The sequence below is a fragment of the Castor canadensis genome, chromosome 17 (genome assembly GCF_047511655.1).
Source record: "Castor canadensis chromosome 17, mCasCan1.hap1v2, whole genome shotgun sequence".
Taxonomy (NCBI): domain Eukaryota; kingdom Metazoa; phylum Chordata; class Mammalia; order Rodentia; family Castoridae; genus Castor; species Castor canadensis.
The window spans coordinates 51,962,251-51,984,827 of record NC_133402.1 but is presented as its reverse complement, the minus strand read 5'-3'; the positions used below and the strand labels follow the sequence as shown (position 1 = coordinate 51,984,827).

The window sequence follows — 22,577 nt, the reverse complement described above, 5'->3', positions numbered from 1 at the left end:
TTCTCACCTTAAGAATCGCTTTTGTAGAGAAGGAGTCAAGAGGAAGCAAGGTTTGAGTCTTGGTGGACAGCTCCACACCCTTTACACCCTGACACTGCAAATGTGATGTCACAAACAACTTGACGCTATCCATATAGCCAATTGGCTACCAGAATGCCGCTGCCTCTAACCAATCAGAGTCTGCCACATGCTTTCCACTACCCATAGTGCTTTGGTGATGTGCTGCTCGTTGCCATGCAATGTATTTTAAAGACATAAGTATAATTTCAAGCATTCTCCTCCAATTAGATTAAATATATTTTTTTCTAGTGTAAATTTTTTCTACTCTTTCCCCTTCATTATGAAGTACCACAACTTGCAGTTACTTTTTGTTTGTTTTGCCTTTGGTTTTTGAGTCAGGCTTTTGCTATATAACCCAGTCTGCTTGCAAATGCAGTCCTCCTGCCTCAGCCTTCTTAGTGTTTTCCTTGTACTCACCATGCCCTACCCCATTCTTCCTAGTGCTGGGATTCCAGATGTACCGCAAGGCTGTCTCATCGTCAGTTCTTTAAAGATTCATTTATTCACTTATTCAGTTATTGAACAGAAATTGTTGGAGTAAGTGTTTAGCAGTACAGTAGAGGTGTTCTAGGTTGTAGTGGGAAGGAGGATGGGAGTACACTGTGGTTAATATTCTCAGAGGCCTCACCTCCCTTCATCAAACCATTAGACTGGGATCATTCTAGAAGAAATGAAAACATAGTCACCTTTGGAAGATTATCATTCTACAAATCAAGTCACATCTTACACTGTCTTTTAAATTTTTCAATAATCATGTAATTTGCCAGTTACTATGCCAAATGCACTAGAGGTGTAAATAAATAATATAACATATATGAATCTATACATCAACCCACACTGACTGACTGAGAGCTAAAAAAATTATTTTCCAGGCTTTTTGCACAGATCAAAAGAGTACAAGACTTAGGCTTAATTTATATGGAAAAACCATGAATAAAATTACACATTTGTTATATTCTCTCATCTAGTAAATTCTGAGCTTATGATTTGAGGAATTTTGTGAGTACATTGTAGAGCATTTCTTATAAGACAGAATCTATTTTTCTTTGTCAAACATTTTATTTCTCATATTGTTGATTTAAAGTCTTTTTATTGTTAATAAATGAACAACAGTCATTGGGGAAAAGGATTTTATAGAACTTTATGGGTTATATTAGTTTAAGAACTACAAAATGTTACATTTTAGCTATAGCTAGCTAAGATAATAAAATTTTAAACTGACCTTGAATATCAAAACTTTCTTAGCATAAGCAGGAAAGCAGAAGGGAGATAGAATATACCAAGGAATAACAATCTTCCTATGTTAATGCTGTAACTATAGTTTGACACAAAAGACGTATGTTTAAAAAAAGTGTTTCCTGAGGATTCCAAGATGGCAACTAGAGGGAGGAAGTAGAAAGCGTGCTTCCTAAAATAAGATCTTAAGAGATGCTGGAGATACACCTTATAGGAAAAACCACCAAGAAGAGGCAAAACTCTGACTCCTCCATAGCCCCAGCCAGCCCATAGCATCCATATTCCATGGTAAACGGACAAACCAGGAGGGCTCCCACGCCACCAGATGCCATTTCCTACCAGCTCGAGAGACGCAGGCCACCAGGTGAGGTAAGTGGCACGTGGTACTCCCACAGACAATCCTGGGCCAGATCAGCATAGCCCCCTGGACAGGCTGACTCCCACCTAGGGAAACAAGAGAAAGAAAAAAAAACGAATAAACAACAACAAAAAAGACACGTAGCAAAGAGAGCAGGGTGCCTTGAGTGCCAAAGAGGGGGGAAGGGGCAATCCCTCATGGAGCAGTAAATAAACAAGTTGGCCAGAGAAGGCAGGAGTGGCAGCCTCCGCCCAGCAACCTTGGAGCAGGAAAGCTTATGAAAGTGGCAGTGTGAGGAAAACTCCACTGCAGAGGGGGGATGGGGCACCTCCCACATGAACTGTAAATAAACATACTGACCAGAGAAGGGGGGTGTAGTGCCACCTCCCCCAGTGTGTTTGGAAAGGGGAAAGCTTGTACCAGTGGTGGTCACGCCCAGGAGATCTCTAAATAAACAAAGCCTGTGGGGCTAGGTGAGTGTTAAGCTCATCCCTGAGATCTGAACTCAATAAAGCCTCCAGCAACAGCTGACTGACAGTAGTGAGCAGGTGAACCACAGCCACAGATAGACATTCACAGAACTGTCTCCAGACCTTTTTTTTTTCTTTTTTCTTTTTACACCTGCATGTTGATAGACTTACTGAAACTGTATTGCATTTGAACTTGGGATACTTTGTTGTGGGGTTTTTTTTGTGTTTTTTGTTTTTTTTCCCCTTTGATGAGACAATGACAGAACTACTTCTGAGACACCATCTCCAGGATTGGAGGCTGAGGGACTAACACCAAAATTATTAAGACTGAAACTTTATTGCACTTGAACTTTGGGATTTTTTTTATCCTCTCTCTGTCTCTCTAATGCCTCTTTAGCTTACTGTTGATTAGAACACTAACTCTCCCTGTTTATTCCTTTGACGCTTTTTTTATTGTTGTTTGTTTTGTTTTGTTTTTACTTGTTTATTTCTCCTTTTTTCTTTACCTTCTTTGCTTTCCCTCTCCTCTCATGTTCCATTCTAAATATCACCATTGTTATTATTACAAGCTAGAAAACACTTAATTGCACACAGTACAGGGACAGTAACAATATCAAGGGCAATGATGGGAAGATGGAAAAAACAGGGAAACCAGTACCCCCCCCAGCAAAAAATTAGTACAGGAACCAGAGGGAAATGAAGAAAACAGATAGTCAGATCCAGACTCCAACAAAACCAAGATAAACTATGCCAAGAACCCAATGAAGACCACAAGAACAATCTGAAAGAAGAAATCCTGCAAATAATCAATGAGAATTTTATAGAGATGATACTGGATATGGTGAACCAAATTGTACAATAGACACTCAAGAAATTCCAAGACAACAAAAATAGAGAATTTGAGAAAGAACAAGAAGAAATAAAAGAAACCATAGAAGCACTGTATAAACACCAAAGTGAAACAAAGGACACAATTAATAAAAAAGATAAATGAACTCAGGATAAAAACAGACAGCATTAAAGAGGAAGCGACTCAGGATATGGAAAACCTGAGAAAAAAGAACGAAATGAAATTGCAAAACAAAATGGAAGGCCAATCCAGCTGAATAGAACAAGCAGAAGACAGACTCTCAGAACTCGAAGATGAAGTGGTAAGTAAAGGAAAAACTAAAGAACTATTAGTTAAACAACTCAAGACCTGTGAAAAGAAAATGCAAGAACTCACTGACTCCATCAAAAGACCAAACCTGAGAATCATGGGCACTGAAGAAGGAGAAGAGGTGCAAGCAAAGGGAATGCGTAATATATTCAACAAAATAATAACAGAAAATTTCCCAAATCTAGAGAAATCTGTGCCCATACAGATGCAACAGGCCTCCAGAACACCAAACAGAGCTGACCAAAATAGAACTACCCCACAGCATATTATCATTGAAACAACAAGTACAGAGACTCAAGAAAGAATATTGAAGGCTGTAAGAGAGAAAAAACAAATAACATACAAAAGTAAACCCATCAAAATCACAGCAGACTTCTCAACAGAAACATTAAAAGCAAGAAGACCTTGGGGTGAGATCTTCCGGGCACTGAATGAAAATAACTTCAACCCTAGGATACTCTACCAGCAAAACTATCATTCAAAATAGATGGAGCAATAAAGTCTTCCATAATAAGCAGAACTAAAACAATATGTGACCACAAAGCCACAACTACAAAAGATTCTTCAAGGGATTCTGCACACAGAAAGTGAAACCCAACATAACCATGAAAGGGCAGGCAGCACCAAACTAAAGGAAAAGAAAAAGCAAGAAAGTAGAGAGTAACACTCTATTCAACATAGTACTGGAATTCTTAGGCAGAGCAATTAGGCAAGAAGACGGAATAAAAAGAATACAGTGGAACAGAATAGAGGACCCAGATATGAAGCCATGCAACTATAACCAACTTGTCTTTGAAAAAGGTGCTAAAAATATACGATGGTGAAGACAGCCTCTTCAACAAAAACTGCTGGGAAAACTGGTTAGCAGTCTGCAAAAACCTGAAACTAGATCCATGTATATCATCACCCTATACCAATATTAACTCAAAATGGATCAAAGATCTTCATATCAGACACCAAACACTAAAGTTGATACAGAAAAGAGTATGAAATACTCTGGAATTATTAGGTATAGGTAAGAACTTTCTCAATGGAACCCCAGCAGCACAGCAACTAAAAGCACAGATAAATGGGACTTCATAAAACTAAAAAGCTTCTGATCAACAAAAGAAATGGTCTCTAAACTGAAGAGAACACCCACAGAGTGGGAGAAAATATTTGCCAGCTACACATCAGACAAAGGACTGATAACCAGAAAGTATAGGGAACTTAAAAAACTGAATTCTCCCAAAACTAATGAACCAATAAAGAAATGGGCAAGTGAACTAAACAGAACTTTCTCAAAAGAAGAAATTTCAATGGCCAAAAACACATGAAAAAATGCTCACCATCTCTAGCAATAAAGGAAATGCAAATTAAAACCACACTAAGATTCCACCTCACCCCTGTTAGAATAGCCATCATTAGCAACATTACTAACAACAGGTGTTGGCGAGGATGCAGGGAAAAAGGAACCCTCTTACACTGTTGGTGGGAATGTAAACTAGTACAACTACTCTGGAAAAAAATTTGGAGGCTACTTGAAAAGCTAAACGTTGATCTACCATATGATCCAGCAATACCACTCTTGGGGATATACCCAAAAGACTGTGACACAGGTTACTCCAGAGGCACCTGCACATCCATGTTTATTGCAGCACTATCCACAATAGCCAAGTTATGGAAACAGCCAAGATGCCCCAGCACTGACGAATGGATGAAGAAAATGTGGTATCTATACACAATGGGATTTTATGCAGCCATGAAGAAGAACGAAATGTTATCATTCACTGGTAAATGGATGGAATTGGAGAACATCATTCTGAGTGAGGTTAGCCTGGCCCAAAAGCCCAAAAATCATATGTTCTCCCTCATATGCAGACATTAGATCAATGGCAAACACAACAAGGGGATTGGACTTTGATCATGTGATAAAAGCAAGAGCACACAAGGGAGGTGTGAGGATATGTAAGACACCTAAAAAATTAGCTAGCATTTGTTGCCCTTAACACAGAGAAACTAAAGCAGATACCTTAAAAGCAACTGAGGCCAATAGGAGAAGGGGACCGGGAACTAGAGGAAAGGTTAGATCAAAAAGAATTAACCTAGAAGGTAACACACATGCACAGGAAATTAATGTGAGTCAACTCGCAGTATAGCTATCCTTATCTCAACTAGCAAAAACCCTTGTTCCTTCCTATTATTGCTTATAATCTCTCTTCAACAAAATTAGAGATAAGGGCAAAATAGTTTCTGTGGGGGATTGAGGGTGTGGGGAGGGGAGAGGGTGGAGTGGGTAGTAAGGGAGGGGGTTGGGGCGGGGGGAGAAATGACCCAAGCATTGTATGCACATATGAATAATAAAAAAATAAAAATAGAAATAATTTAAAAAAAGAGGTTTAGAACAAATTGGTAAACTTTATACACTCCACTTCACTTGGTGTAGGGATCATTACAGAGGCAGAAATTAGAACATGTCATCAGGGACTGGAAAAGGAGAGGTGGAGAGCTGTTGTCAGTGTGTAGTTTTGTTTGGGATGATTTTCTGGAAAGGAGCATATGGTCATTGCCACACAAAGTAAAGAATGTAATTAATGGTATACATTTATAAAAATCTAAAACAAAATTTATGCTAGGAATCTCTTAGCATAAAAATAAAATGGAATATTTAGCTATGGATGATTATGAGACTATATAACAGAGAAGTCAAAGGAAAGGGCCACAGAGTGTAAAAAAAACTGATTCTGTAATTTAGGGTGATGAGTTGTTCTTGTAACCACAACTTCTCAGGAGTTTGAGGTTGGAGGTTTGCTTGAGCCCAGGAGTATTTCAGGGCCAGGTGGGAAACACAGCATGACCCAAACCTAAAAAAGTCAACATACTGATAATAGTGGTAACTATAATAATAATAAATTGTAATAAAAACAAAGGGTTTGGAAAAGAATGGATAAGCAAGTGTCTTTGAAGATGGAGCTGCTGTGAGCATATCAATATCAAAGTAAGAGTTCCTTTGTCTGAGCCTGGCTTAATTCACTTATCATGATGTCCTACAATTGTATCCATTACCTTCAAACCACACAAACCCTTGAGCACATCCCCAGGAAAACACAGGTCTCCATGAATCAAATACATGGGGAAACTCTGACATAAGTATGTCTGGCAAATGCTAAAACTTTAGATGTAGTGTTCAATAAAAATGACAGAGGTATAGAAAAGAGACAGGATATTATTTAATATAAAAACATAAACACATCTACTATATTGGAAAGAAAATAAACATTTATAAATAAACTATATAAAAATTAAAAATGAAAACTATTTACAAGGGGGAGGGGACAACTATTGAGGCAGCTCTGAGCCCAGGACTGCAGCTGGCCATTGTACCAGACGAATTTGCAACAGAGACACAGATACAACATCAGTATAGAAACAGAGAGAGCTGTGAAGAAGAGGTTGCAGTAAAGGTTCTGATCTTACAGAAGATCCCATAACTTTGGACGGTGTTCTTTTGCCTTGGCCTCCACAGAGAACAGGTCAAGAGTTCACTGAAGTCTGTGGGCTGCTGTCTAGTAGATTTCCGACTTTGAGCATAGAATGTTTATAAACATCCCCCATGAGCCAATACTCCTGGATTTAACTGAGATCTTCAGTACCAGGTCCACTGAGTAATCACTGAGGAGAAAAAAAGTGGGATGTAGGACCATGGGATACTGATGCCAAAACCCACATACATGAGCCCTTAAGAAGGCCAGGTTATCTGATGGCAAAGGGTAGAACCATAGCTTTAAATCTCTAATGCTTTTCCCTAAACCACCCATTTGAGACATATATGATAAACATAGACAATTAACCAGGGCATTTTCTTCTAGGAAATAATTATTTTTGTACAACCAATAAATCTGCCCATTGCATTGCAACTAAAAAACATCATTACAAATAGATGTGGCTTTCATTAGCAGAGCAAATGCACAAAGGAGGCCTTGAGTCCATTCTCCATCATGGAAGAAAGAGAAAGTAAGCAAAAGCTAGCTTAGGAACACTCAGTAAATCTACAATGAGAGTTTGCAGACAGTGAAGAAGGTCAGGCCTCAAGTATCTACGTGAGACATGGAAATTCAGAAAAACTCGTAAAACGTGTGAAATCAGGAAGAGGAAAGAAATACAAAGAAGGAGGGAAAGAGAGTAAAACCAGAGAGAACTAAGGAGTAAATTGCATTCATATTGTTGGTCCCTTTCTCTTACTCCTTGCCATCACTGGAGGAGGCTTCTGCATGCACCAGGGCAGTGAAGGTGATGGAGGGGCCTTGAAAAAGAGAAATGGCTACATGAAAACCTAGATCTGTCTTGCTTCTAGTAACATACAGCCCAACCTGGAACTCAATTACTGCTCATCTCTCTGGTCCTACATCACTGCATGAGTTTCCTCACTACTGCAATGAAAAAAGGATCTAGGGTATCCATGGCTCTTCCCTAGCAGAGTTTACCCATTATTCCAAGAGGTGGGGTTCCTATCAGTTACATTTCATCCAAGAGGCAGCCGCTATCTCCATGAATTTCTTAGTTTGATATTTCATTTCCTCCCTTTAATTGTTCCTCCTAATACCTGTCACTTTTCCTCCTCTTGTTTTCTCCAATTTTCTTTTACTTCATCACCTGTACCCCTGATAGTTTTCTCCAGAATGGGAACATTGATGGAAAGATCAAGGATATAATGTCACACTTCCTCATTACAGAATCGCTCAATTAAACATTCAAACCAATCCCAACAGCAGCTGCCATGAACCTGGAATTCTTCCCTATCCTTTGAGGGAGAATTAAAGTCCACCTACATATTGAGTGAGTTTCATGGCCAGTGAAGAGCAGGGACATGAGAGACATTGCATCTTCACAATTCCACAACTGACTGGAGAGGATGATCACAAGGTTAGAAGAAAAAGAAATCATCCATATTCTCCACAAGTTTGGGATGCTAATTCACTCTGGCCAACATCCAAGACAAGTTGGATACAAGCACATCCAGCCCTACAACACATGGATTCATATTTGGTTCTATTACCCAACAAGACTCCAACCATACCATGGTTGTTCTTCAAGAATATTGTTCTTTAACTGTTATACAAATTTCTAGGATTACACACAATCCTCATCCATAGCTTGGTACCTGAATTAGGCTGTCTGTCAACACCAAATTAAGTATATATCCACCCTACTCACCATCCTGATTCGCCACACTCTGGTGATGGATATCACAGTCTCCTCCACTTTCTTTTACAGTTTTCTGTATCTATAATAGCATCAAGAAATGATTGTTAATATGTGGCCATCCTGATTCATGCCTACATGTCTATCTTATAGCAGTTACAATGTTTTTCTCCAAGGATGAAACTGTTTTGCTGAGAGTGAAGTAGGTACTGCAGCCAGTTTTAAGTCTGAAATCATATCTCAGTTGGATAGCACATCTCCATTGAATATCCCAAACCATGGAATTTGTGGAGATCACAAAAAATCTACATGGTCACACTTTCACATTGTAGTACATTTGAAAGAGTTAACAACCAAAATATAATGCTTTGATTTTGCAGAAAGACAAGTCTGCTTACCAAGGTATTTGATTCTTCCTCTTCATGTGTCTTGTGATGAGGAAGAATATTTGGCAGAATCTTGGCAGGAACTAGGAATATAAAGAATGACTATCACTATGCAAGTGATGTTGCATGTGGATTTTAAGGAGCAATAAGTGACACAGACATGGGGTAGGTCCATAAAGCAAAAGAAAAGAGAAAGAAAGAAATGAGATGGAGAGCTTCTGGTTTCTCAATGGTTTCTCAATGAAAGGAAATAATCATTACGTATTAGTCCATCTGCAAATGGGTGAACACTAAGTTTCAGGGTGTGATTAATGTCCAAGTCCATGTCTCCTCCTTCCATCCATAACCAGAGCGGAATTTACACTACCTTCTTAACAACACTCAATTTCTGTTCTTTCCAAGAGCCACATCATTTGCTCTCCATATGGTCTTTCTGAGGAAGTCAACAGAAAACAAGATATTCTGTTCTATTTATCTGCTAATATCATTTTAAATGACCTTTTCTTTCCAAGATCCCCATAGGTTGCTCTACATATGTCTTTCTAAGGAATTTCATGTGCAAAATCAACCATTGGTATGAGAACAGGATCAATCGAACACAAGATAGTCTGTTCTATTTATTTGCTAATAACCATTTAAATGATCATTCATAAATAAAAATTAGGAAATAATTTATTGTTACGTTTGCAAATAACTGCTACTAATCATGTGATTATGTTCCTACTTGTCTTCATTTTCTACACAGTATTTGTGTATCCATGGTGGCAATGACTGCCCAGCTCACATTAGCCCAAATTAGTGTGAAGTTTTATCATGGAGACAGGGACATCCAACACTCTCACTTACACCCAATCTGGAAATGGCCAGCAAGGTTGATGGAGCCCAGGCTAACAACCAAATTGTACTTTGATGGTAATGTTAAATGCAACAAAGTACTCACTGATATTTCTCTGGGAGTGAGGTCTGACAAAGGACAGCAACACAGGCAAATGTTCACCTACCGTGCTTTATGTGGGGTCTTGGAGGTATAATCTGTGCACTGACCACAACTTTGTACACTATGTGAGATTCACAACAATAATTAGGAATATCATCTGATTATTGGACTTTTTGACATCCTGATTTTTGTGACAACATTGGACACCCCAAAATCCAGGAAGCACTTGGGAACCTTGTAAGCTTAATATTCTAAGGCATAAGCATATGAGCTGGAAGTTCCTGATTTGAAAGCCAAGATCCCTTGGCTGAATGAAGATGTCAGATCTGTACTCAAAATATCAACATTGTGCCCCATGCCTGACTTGATCTTTCTCTCTTTTACTTCAGTATGAAGAGCCTGGGCATTTGTCTCTGCATCTTCCTCTTGCAAAGAGCTGGGATATTAATCTAACCTTGTAGTTCAGCTATGGAAGGACTGAAGGAATTGGTTTATGTGGTATGTAACATGGTGGTGGAAATTTTTTGAATATTTACAGCTCTCTTGCACAGTCTATATGTGATATGTTTTATACACAAGTTGAATTGTAATTTGTAAACTCACTGAAAATCACTTCCCAATCTTCATGAACACAAATGTACACCATCAAAATGACATAGGTTTTTCCAGGAACAGATGATGGCTATAAATCTTTTCTCCATCATCTATCCCTTTCCAACCCCCTCCCCCCAGTCCTCTTTTCTAGCAGATCCTAAATGAGATATCTTTTAACAAAAGCAGTCCATAATGCCAATCTTTCTCAGCCACTAAATAATTGCTAGGGCTATGTGAGATTTTGGAATACTTACAGTTCTTGTGGCCTGTGGAGCCCTCTTGTAAGGTAAGGGAAGATATATGAGAACAAGGTCATGTCAGTCCAGATTGCAAAGTCATATAGATCACTATGATTAGATCACATGCCTTGATGTGAGGTCACTGGCTCCTGCCAGTGATTTTTAACTTCTTAATGTCGTGGAGGTCAGAGGACATTTGAAGACACCCAGGACAAAGTTAAGAGATCCTCTTAGAAAACAACAAAAGGCAAATTTATTTTGGATTTATTTGCCTACTAAATGTGATTCTGTGAGTTAAAATATCAGTCCTGAAAAAAAGATTCAAAAAAGGAAAAAAAGAAAAAAAAGGAAATATTTCATGGGAATCACCATAATATGCATTTGGAAAAGGCATAAACTTTTTCTCAAATGTATTTCAAATTAATATTATACAGCACATATCAAGGTATTATTACTCTGGAAAAGGTGAGTGAGGAAAACATTTACTCCCCTGTACTTGGAAATTGAGACAGTTATGCATGAGTGCCAGATTGAAACAGACATTTGTTGTAGTTAGATATTTGTTTGACATTCCTCCACAAAGAAAATTTTAGAAACCATCTATAATGCACATAGAAACAGTTGAGATTCTAAAGATGAGTGAAAAACGAAGACAAATAAACAATACTTCTATCATAGATGAAGATGGGCAACCTTACCTGCAGGACATTTTCCACATCTTCCTCATCACACACACATGGAACCACCTCCATAATCACCTTATGTGACTCTAGAAGGAAACACAATGTTGTCAGCACGTTGGTTTTGATGCCAAAAGCCTGAAGAAGAATTATTGTGTGAACAGGGGGCTCCAGTGCAAGGAGATTACAGTTGCAAACAAAGCACACACACACAAAGCACACACAGCTGGCTGAGGCAGAACTACACTCCTCTGAGGTTGGTCCCCTAAGTTACACATTATGCTGAAGTCTGAACAACATTTCCACAATTTTGCATCATGTGGAGTTGGGGCAATTGCAGATACCATCAGTTATGGAGAGTTCAAAGAGTTTCAGTGTGTGCCCCCTTTATCCAGTATGACACCTTTTCTTTTATGAAGCAAAGTGACAGATCTAGGTGAGAAAATGCCATTTGCAGCTAGAAAGAAATGGTGCAGTGCTATATAAGCCTGTGAGAACTGTGACATGAATTCAAGGCAGTACTGAAACATAAATCTATACCACTACATGCAATATAACAGAAAAATAAAGACCTAAGTTCAATAAGATGCTAGTCAAATAGGAGCAGTGTAATGTAACTAAAAACAGCAAGGAGAAAAAGAGCAGTTATTGCAGGAACCAATGTGTTGGAAAGTGGTAAAATCTGAAGAAAGAAACACATAATGAATTCTCTGAAAAGAAAAAAAAATTACCAGGCTCTAGCCTGGATACCTATAAAGGAAATGTATTGGACAAGATGATCCATTGCCATCAATTAAATAGGAATTATGATTACTGATTCAATGGACATTTACTTGAAGGTAGCCAAATATTTTCACAAATCTTCTGCACACAAAATTATAACCTGGGGGAAAGGGACAAATTCTCCAAGACAAATGCTGTAAAACTACACTGAGCTGACAAGCTAAGGAGAAATAGGAAGCACAACTTGTATGTGTACAGATACATTAAGTTAGTCAAACTAAAGAAAAACAGCATACATGGTGACTCTAAATGATTGAAACTCTTGCACAGAAAAACTATGGAGTGAGTGATATTTCACAGGTTGCCATAGGTCCGAAGAATAGGAGAGAGGGAATAGTGGATGAGGCTAATGGAATATTTACAGTATGGGAACTATTTTACATTGATTATTAATCATTTTAGGCACACTCCATATAACTGGTAGCAAAAAGGATAATTTAATGATAATTTAGGCTATAGTTAATAATAACAGATATTAGGTTTTCATAAGTAAACAACTCAAGACCTGCTAAAAGAAAATGCAGGAACTTACTGACTCCATCAAAAGCCTAAACCTGAGAATCATGGGCATTGAAGAAGGAGAAGAGGTGCAAGCAAAAGGAGTGCATAATATATTCAACAAAATAATAACAGAAAATTTCCCAAATCTAGAGAAATCTATGCCCATACAGGTGCAGGAAGCCTCCAGAACACCAAACAGACCTGACCAATATTTTCATTAAAACAGCAAGTACAGAGACTAGAGAAAAAATATTGAAGGATGTAAGAGAGAAAAAACAAATAACATACAAAGGTAAACCCATCAAAATCACAGAAGACTTCTCAACAGAAACATTAAAAGCAAGAAGAGCTTGGGATGAGGTCTTCAGGGCGTTGAATGAAAATAACTTCAACCCTAGGATACTCTACCCAGCAAAATTATGAATCAAATAGATGGAGCAATAAAAGTCTTCCATGATAATCAGAAACTAAAACAATATATGACCAAAAAGCCACCAACACAAAAGTTTCTTCAAGGGATTCTGCACACAGAAAGTGAAATTCAACATAACCATGAAAGGTCAGGAAGTACCAAACTACAGGAAAAGAAAAAGCAAGAAAGTAGAGAATAACATCGATTTAGGTATACACAATCAAAATTTCAAACAACTAAGACAACTAAATGACAGGAATCACCACATACCTGTCAATACTAACACTTAATGTTAATGGACTTAATTCCTCCATCAAAAGGCACCATTTGACAAACTGGATTAAAAAGGAAGATCCAGCAATTTATTGCTTACAGGAGACCCAATCTCATCAGCAGAAATAAGCATAGGCTTAGGATGAAAGGCTGGAAGAAAATTTACGAAGCCAATGGCCCCCAAAAACAGGCAGGAGTAGCAATACTTATCTCTGACAGAGTAGACTTCAAACCTACATGGATCAAACAAGATAAAGAAGGACATTCCATACTAACAAAAGTGGAAATAGACCAAAAGGAAATAACAATTATCAACCTATATGCACCCCATGTCAATGCACCCAATTTCAAAAAACATACCATGAAAGACCTAAAAGCATATATTAACTCCAACACAGTGGTTATGGGCGACTTTAACACCTCACTATCATCAATAGATAGGTCATTCAAACAACAAATCAATAAATAAATCCAATATCTAAAAACATACCATAGATCAAGTGGACCTAGTTGATGTCTACAGAACATTTCATCCAACTTCTACACAATATACATTCTTCTCAGCAGCTCACTGAAACTTCTCCAAAATAGATCATATCCTAGAGCACAAATCAAGCCTCAGTGAATATAAAAAAATAGATGTTATACCATGCATTCTATCAGACCACAGTGCAATAAAACTAGAACTCGACAACCAAAATTAAGACAAAAATGCAACAGCTGGATTCTCAATAACTAAATGCTTAATGAACAAAGGGTCATTGATGAGATAAAAGAGGAAATTGAAAGGTTCCTGGAAGTCAATGAAAATGAAAACACAACCTACCAGAACCTACGGAACACAGCAAAAGCAGTCCTGAGAGGAGAGTTAATAGCCATGAGTGCATATATTAAAAAGACTGAAAGATCTCAAATCAATGACCTAGTGATACATCTCAAACTCCTTGAAAAACAAGAACAAGCAAATTCCAAAACAAATAGAAGGAGAGAAATAATAAAAATAAGAGCGGAAATCAATGAAATAGAAACCAAAAAAAACATACAAAGAATTAATGAAACAAAAAGTTGGTTCTTTGAACAAATAAACAAGATCAATAGACCCCGGGCAAACCTGACTAAAATTAGGAGAGAAAAAACCCAAAATAGTAGAATCAGGAATGCAAAACGGGAGATAACAACAAACACCATGGAAGTCCAGGAAATCATCAGAGACTAATTTGAGAACCTATATTCAAATAAATTTGAAAATCTTAAAGAAATGGACAGAATTCTAGATACATATGATCATCCAAAACTGAACCAAGAGGAAATTAAAAACCTGAATAGATGTATAACACAAAATGAAATCGAAGCAGCAATGAAGTCTCCCGAAAAAGAAAAGTCCAGGACTTTATGGATTCTCTGCTGAATTCTATCAGACCTTTTAGAAGAACTGATAACAATCCTCCTTAAACTGTTCCACGAAATAGAAAGGGAAGGAAAACTGCCTAACACATTTTATGAAGCCAGTATTACACTTATCCCAAAACCAGCAAAGACACCTCCAAAAAGGACAACTACAGGCCAATCCCCTTAATGAACATTGATGCAAAACTCCTTAACAAAATAATGGCAAACCGAATTCAACAACACATCAAAAAGATCATTCACGTGACCAAGTAGGCTTCATCCCAGGAATGCAGGGATGGTTCAACATACGAAAATCAATAAACATAATAAACCCCATTAACAGAAGCAAACACAAAAACCACTTGATCATCTCAATAAATGCAGAAAAAGTCTTTGATATGATCCAACACCATTTCGTGATAAAAGCTCTAAGAAAACTAAGAATAGAAGGAAAGTACCTCAACATTATAAAAGCTATATATGACAAACCTACAGCCAGCATTATACTTCACAGAGAAAAACTGAAACCATTCCCTCTAAAATCAGGAACGAGACAAGTCTGCCCACTATCTCCACTACTATTCAACATAGTACTGGAATTCCTAGCCAGAGCAATTAGGCAAGAAGAAGGAATAAAAGGAATACAAATAGGTAAAGAAACTGTCAAAATATCCCTATTTGCAGATGACATGATCCTATACCTTAAAGACCCAAAAACTCTACTCAGAAGCTTCTAGACACCATCAATAGCTACAGCAAGGTGCAGGATATAAAATCAACACAGAAAAATCATTAGCATTTCTATACAGTAATAATGAACACACTGAAAAAATATATGAAAACACTTCCATTTACAATAGCCTAAAAAAATCAAATACCTTGGGCTAAACCTAACAAAGGATATGAACGACCTCTACAAGGAAAGCAATAAACTTCTGAAGAAAGAGATTGAGGAAGACTATAGAATGTGGAGAGATCTCCCATGCTCATGGATTGGTAGAATCAACATAGCAAAAATGTCCATACTCCCAAAAGCAATCTACATGTTTAATGCAATTCCTATCAACATTCCACTGACATTCATTAAAGAGATTGAAAAATCTACTGTTAAATTTATATGGAAACACAAGAGGCCACGAATAGCCAAGGCAATACTCAGTCAAAAGAACAATGCTGGAGGTATCACAATATGTGACTTCAAACTGTATTATAAAGCAGTAACGATAAAAACAGCATGGTACTCGCACAAAAACAGATATGAAGACCAGTGGAACAGAATAGAGGACCCAGGTATGAAACCACACAACTATAACCAACTTGTCTTTGACAAAGGCACTAAAAATATATGATAGAGAAATAGCAGCCTCTTCAACAAAAACTGCTGGGAAAACTGGTAAGCAGTCTGCAAAATACTGAAACTAGATCCATGTATATCACCCTATACCAAGATTAACTCAAAATGGATCAAGGATCTTAATATCAGACCACAAACTCTAAAGTTGATACAGGAAAGAGGAGGAAATACTCTGGAGTTAGTAGGTATAGGTAAGAACTTCCTCAACGAAACCCCAGCAGCACAGCAACTAAGAGATATCATAGATAAATGGGACCTCATAAAACTAAAAGGCTTCTGTTCATCAAAAGAAATGGTCTCTAAATTGAAGAGAACACCCACAGTGTTGGAGAAAATACTTGCCAGCTACACATCAGACAAAGGACTGATAACCAGAATAAATAGGGAATTTAAAAAACTAAATTCTCCCAAAACTAAAGAATCAATAAAGAAATGGGCAAGTGAACTAAACAGAACTTTCTCAAAAGAAGAAATTTAAATGGCCAAAAAATACATGAAAAAATGCTCCCCATCTCTAGCAATAAAGGAAATGCAAATTAAAACCACACTAAGATTCCACTTCACCCCTGTTAGAATAGCCATCATTAGCAACACCACCACCAACAAGTGTTGATGAGGATGCGGGGAAAAAGGAACCCTCTTACACTGCTGGTGGGAATGTAAACTAGTACAACCACTCTGGAAAAAAAAATTGGAGGATACCTAAAAAGCTAAACATTGATCTACCATATGATCCAGCAATACCACTCTTAGGGAAATACTCAAAAGACTGTGACACAGGTTACTCCTGAGGCACCTGCACACTCATGTTTATTGCAGCACTATTCACAATAGCCAAGTTATGGAAACAGCCAAGATGCCCCACCACTGAAGAATGGATTAAGAAAATGTGGTATCTATACACAATGGAATTTTATGTAGCCATGAAGAAGAACGAAATATTATCATTCACTGGTAAATGGATGAAATTGGAGAACATCATTCTGAGTGAGGTTAGCCTGGACCAAAAGACCAAAAATCATATGTTCTCCCTCATATGTGGACATTAGATCAAGGGCAAACACAACAAGGGGATTGGACTTTGAGCACATGATAAAAGCGAGAGCACACAAGGGAGGGGTGAGGATAGGTAAGACACCTAAAAACTTAGCTAGCATTTGTTGCCCTTAACACAGAGAAACTAAAGCAGATACCTTAAAAGCAACTGAGGCCAATAGGAGAAGGGGACCAGGAACTAGACAAAAGGTTAGATCAAAAAGAATTAACCTAGAAGGTAACACAAATGTACAGGAAATTAATGTGTGTCAACTCCCTGTATAGCTATCCTTATCTCAACCAGCAAAAACCCTTGTTCCTTCCTATTATTGCTTATACTCTCTCTTCAACAAAATTAGGGATAAGGGCAAAATAGTTTCTGCCGGGTATTGAGGGGGTAGGTGGGAGAGGGAGCGGGCAGAGTGGGTGGTAAGGGAGGGGGTGGGGGCAGGGGGGATAAATGACCCAAGCCTTGTATGCACATATGAACAATAAAACAATAAAGAAAAGATTAGTCAGTAGTTGATGTGGGTACTTATGAAATTCAGTAACTGAATCTTGAAGCCCCAAGCCAGAGCATCACGTGGAACCATGAAGCTGCAATAACTATTCATCCAGACATAGTGAAGACAATGAGAATTGATTCTTATTTCATATCTTATCCCTGGAAATACTTCTAAAGATCATCTCATTGAGGTGATTTGCTGTCCTACTCTTGAAAAGTGACATCATAATTCATATAGTAATCACTTTCAGACTCCTCTCTTCTAAGTTTATTGAAACATGCATACAATTTTGTTAACTGTGGCACAGATTGTGCACAAGAACTTACTCCTCATGTGCTCTTGAGCTATACTCAGCTGCTTCTGGTTTCTACTATTTTACTTTCTTCTTCCTTAAGATCTCCATTGATATTCCTTCTGTGAGTAAGGTCCTGTAATATCTATTTTATATATGGCTTGCTTCATGCATCATAATGTCAATGTCCCCCAGTTCCATCCTTGTTGTTGCAACTGACATGAATATTCTAATTAAAAAAGAACAGAAATGTTTGTGGCATTAATAAATGCTATCCATGAACAATACATGCATGTTTGAAAACATCACATGGTATCTTTAAAATACATACAGCTACCTTTCTCAATCAAAACAGTATTTGAACTGCAAATCAATTACTGTTAATTAGACTATCATCTCTGCCAGGAAGAAGTCAAAACCTTTATCTCCTGTCATGCGTTTCCCAGGTTGTTGCCTCACTGACAGCACACCACCTCGGAGGTCACAATGTATTCCTGACTGGCCTGGGTGGTATGGCCAAAGAATTCAACTGTGGCCACCCACCAGACGGAAGCCTGAGGACCAGGCAAATGAGGATACTGGGGAAATTTAGCCATAGAATTCATTATTCATCAGTGACTCCAATTAGCTGTCATATTTTTCAGAGAAAGTGGTAAACATGGAGGTCATACCCATATATATTGAAGGTTCATTCAGTTCTGCTTTAATGATATAAATACATCACACCCAAAGGTTTTGTGGACTTTTAGAGTAATATCTCAAGTGATCATTTACATATTCACTGAAGTGAAGAACACTGGCAGAAATAGATCTTCTCATGCAACATTTTGCCACACGTATCATATCAATAGGCTTTATTTGTGACAGCTGTCTTGGCGCTGTGAATTTAGTGTGCTATCTCCCGATACACTCATTCCATTTCCTTTGGAGGAATGCACTTTAATCAGTTGTAGTTAGTGTATGTTGAGTTACAATCCTTGAACTCGTTCAAAACACTTCTCTGGCCTTTTCCTTCATTATTTTAGGGAACAGAACATCTTGTTTGAGGTGGGTGAGATGCTGCTCTGTGTGGTCCAGCACCATCTTGGAGTCCAAGAAGGGAGCCCCTAGGCAGCTCTGGGCCAGGGGCCTGAGTGGGTAAGGGAGGAGCCAGGACTCAGTGGCGTGCAGTGGCCAACAGCTTCCCCAGGTGAGAAGGAGGGAATGCCCTGATACATCATTTTCTATTCATTTACTTTCAACTGTGTATTACCTTATGCCCTAGAGTTATCTCTTACTCACAGTGCATGCCTGGATTTTTTATTATGTTTTTTCTTTTATTTATGTGTGCATACAAAGTTTGGGTCATTTCTCCCCTCTTCCCCCCACCTCCTCCTTTATCCCCCTACCCACTCGCTACCAGGCAGAAACTATTTTTCCCTTATCTCAAATTTTGTTGAAGAGAGAGTATAAGCAGTAATAGGAAGGACGAAAGGTTTTTGCTAGTTGAGATAAGGATAGCTATACAGGGAGTTGACTTGCATTGCTTTCCTGTGCATCTGTGTTGCCTTCTAAATTAATTCTTCTCTAAATAACCTTTTCTCTAGTTCCTGGTCCCCTTCTCCTACTGGCCTCAGTTGCTTTAAAGTATCTGCATTAGTTTCTCTGCATTGAGGGCAACAAATACTATCTAGTTTTTTGGGTGTCTTACCTATCTTCATACCTCCCTTGTGTGTTCTCGCTTTCTCATGTGATCAAAGTCCAATCCCCATCTTGTGTTTGCCCTTGATCTAATGTCCACATATGAGGGAGAACATGCTATCTTTGGTGTTTGGGCCAAGCTAATCTCACCCAGAATGATGTTCTTCAATTCCATTCATTTACTTGTGAATGATAAGATTTCATTCTTTTTCATGGCTGCATAAAATTCCAATGTGTATAAGTACCACATTTTCTTAATCCATTCGTCAGTATTGGGGCATCTTGGCTGTTTCCATAACTTGGCTGTTGTGAATGAGTGCTGCAATAAACAAGGGTGTGCAAGACCTCTGGAGTAACCTGTGTCACATGCTTTTGGGTATATCCCAAAGAGTGGTATTGCTGGATCATATGGAAGATCTATGTTAAGATTTCTAAGAAGCGTACAAATTTTATTCCAGAGTGGTTGTACTAGATTGCATTCCCACCAGCAGTGTGAAAGGGTTTCTTTTTCCCTGCATCCTCGCCAACACCTGTTCTTAGTGGTGTTGCTAATGATGGCTATTCTAACAGGGGTGAGGTGGAATCTTAGTGTGGTTTTAATTTGCATTTCAGGGGTGAGGATAGGTAAGACACCTAAAAAATTAGTTAGCAGTTGTTGCCCTTAACGCAGAGGAACTAAAGCAGATACCTTAAAGGCAACTGAGGTCAATAGGAAAAGGGGACCAGGAACTAGAGAAAAGGTTAGATCAAAAAGAATTAACCTAGAAGGCAACACACACGCACAGGAAATTAATGTGAGTCAACTCCCTGTATAGCTATCCTTATCTCAACCAGGAACACTTGTTCCTTCCTATTATTGCTTATACTCTCTCTTCAACAAAATTAGAGATAAAGGCAAAATAGTTTCTGCTGGGTATCGAGGGGGTGGGGGGGAGAGTAAGGGGACGGAGTGGGTGGTATGGGAGGGTGTGGGGGCAGGGGGGAGAAATGACCCAAGCCTTGTATGCACATATGAATAATAAAACAATACAAATAAATAAATAAATAAAGGCTGCATAATGACCTCTCATCAAATATTCCCTCACTTGCAAATCATGGGCTCAACATGACCAAGTTAATATATTCACATATTCATCTGACTTTTTTTTTTTTTTGCATGGTGGAGATCAAGCCCAGGCCCTTGAACATGTTAGGCAAGTGCTCTGCGACTGAGCTACAGCCCCATTCCAAGTCAACACATTCATTATAAAGCAGCTCCTGGAGAAAAACAACCAGAATTTTGCCAGAAGATAAAACATATTTTTCATGCAGAATAATTGACTTACTCCTACCGTTCACACAAGAAAATCTAGTTTCAAGCTACTTTCTTATTGACCAAAGTGAAGCTCAGTTAGTAGATGAAAAGTATCCCAAACTCTTGGACCAAAATTTGTAACACCCACGCCTTGGGCCATAAGAGGTGATCAGTGGCACACACATGGAAGGCTGGAATAAGAAAACCCACGAGCCCTTGTCTTTCTTGCTCATCATTTTGTAACATGGGCAACAGAGTGCATGTAATACATTTTTTTGAGAGAATGAAGGAACAAATAAATACTCTGATTCTGAATCTGACTATAAAGTCCTCTACCTTATTGTGTCACCAACCCTGCTTTATCACCCCTGTCCCATCTGACACCCTCCTTGACCAGACCCTCCCCACACACCTTGCATTCAGCACCAACTCTTCTACCAGCGTGTGACAAATATGACAGCTCAGTTATTATATAGTCAGCTTAAATATATGCCTGACAAATAGTGGCACATTAGCATGGCCGTTTGGCTACTAATAAGATCTGAACTGTTCCTCTGTTTAAGACCGTTCTTCTTTTGGCAGTAGTGGGGTTTGAACTCAGGGCTTCACCCTGGCTAGGCAAATACTCTACCACTTAAGCCACACCCCTGCTCTATCTAAGAGTTTTAAACTTCACCTCACTTAAGTAAAAAAACAGGGATGGGACTCAGTATTTTTCAAAGAAACTGCTATCCAGTTTAAGAAAAGTAAAGGAGGTTCCCTACCTTCTCTCCTGAAAATCCTCTTGTTCCCTAAAGTTAGGAAGAAAGGAAAAAACAATTAGGTGGGAATATATCCAAAGGACTTAAGTCAGCATGCCTACGATTTTCCTGCAAGTCCTTGCTGGTGGCAGCACTAGTCACGTAGCTTAGATAGGAATCCACCTAGGTTCCCATCAGTGAGTGAATAAAGGAAATGTGGCATACACAATGTGGAGCATTATTCAGCCATAAAAAAGAAAGAAACCCTGTTGTCTGCAGCAAAATACATGGAACTAGAGGACATTTGGCAAGTAAAATAAGCCAGATACAAAAAGACAAGTACTACATGTTCTCTCATATGTGGAAGATTTAAAAAATAGTAATAATAAAAATAAAAAAATAAAAGTCAACCTAAATATAGAATAGTGATTATTAGAGGTTGGGAAGGGAGAGAGGAGAATGGAAAAGGGAGAGGCTGGATTTGGTTGGTGCATACTATTGGGTCTGGAGACCTAAGGCAGATGAGTGCAAATCCCATCCCCCATGGAGAGCACCATGAGCCCTGCACCTGAGAAGGAGTTGTAAACCTGCATTCCTGTACCCTGAGGAGGAGATACAGGATCCCACAAATCTGCCAGGAAGAGATACAGGGTCTCACAAATCTGCCACAGGACTGATAAAAAAAATGCTCTCAAGGTTGCTCCCCCCCACCCCAGTAAGGAGCAAACATACCACCTCATCTAAGAAAAAAAAAAAAACCCACCTAACTGATACCCAAACCCAGAGTTAAAGCGTCCTTAAAAAGCCCCAGCCTTCACCTGTGCAGCGAGCTACTGGCTTCCAGGCTCCAGTACACTTCTCTAGCTGTAGCCTTCCTTTCTCTCTAATAAATCCTACTTTTTATATACACTGGCTTTGTCTCATCATTCAGCTGCCTCACGCGCCAGTTCTCTGGCCTGTGAAGGCAAAGACCTTTGACACCAGCACGTAACATTTTGGTGATGCACAAAGGGACTTC

The 22,577-nt window shown here is 38.6% G+C and overlaps 1 long non-coding RNA gene and 1 pseudogene across 1 annotated transcript; both read right to left on the bottom strand.

The window, feature by feature from the left end:
- Positions 1-22,577, bottom strand: part of LOC109675607 (collagen alpha-4(VI) chain-like) — a 152,382-nt pseudogene that overhangs the window by 74,668 nt on the left and 55,137 nt on the right.
- LOC141418471 (uncharacterized) lies at positions 1,223-18,008 on the bottom strand. The gene is made up of 5 exons (XR_012443106.1): positions 17,880-18,008; positions 11,319-11,389; positions 8,863-10,928; positions 8,477-8,546; positions 1,223-1,740 (listed from the first exon to the last, which is right to left on the bottom strand). It is a non-coding gene; the product is annotated as an uncharacterized lncRNA (long non-coding RNA).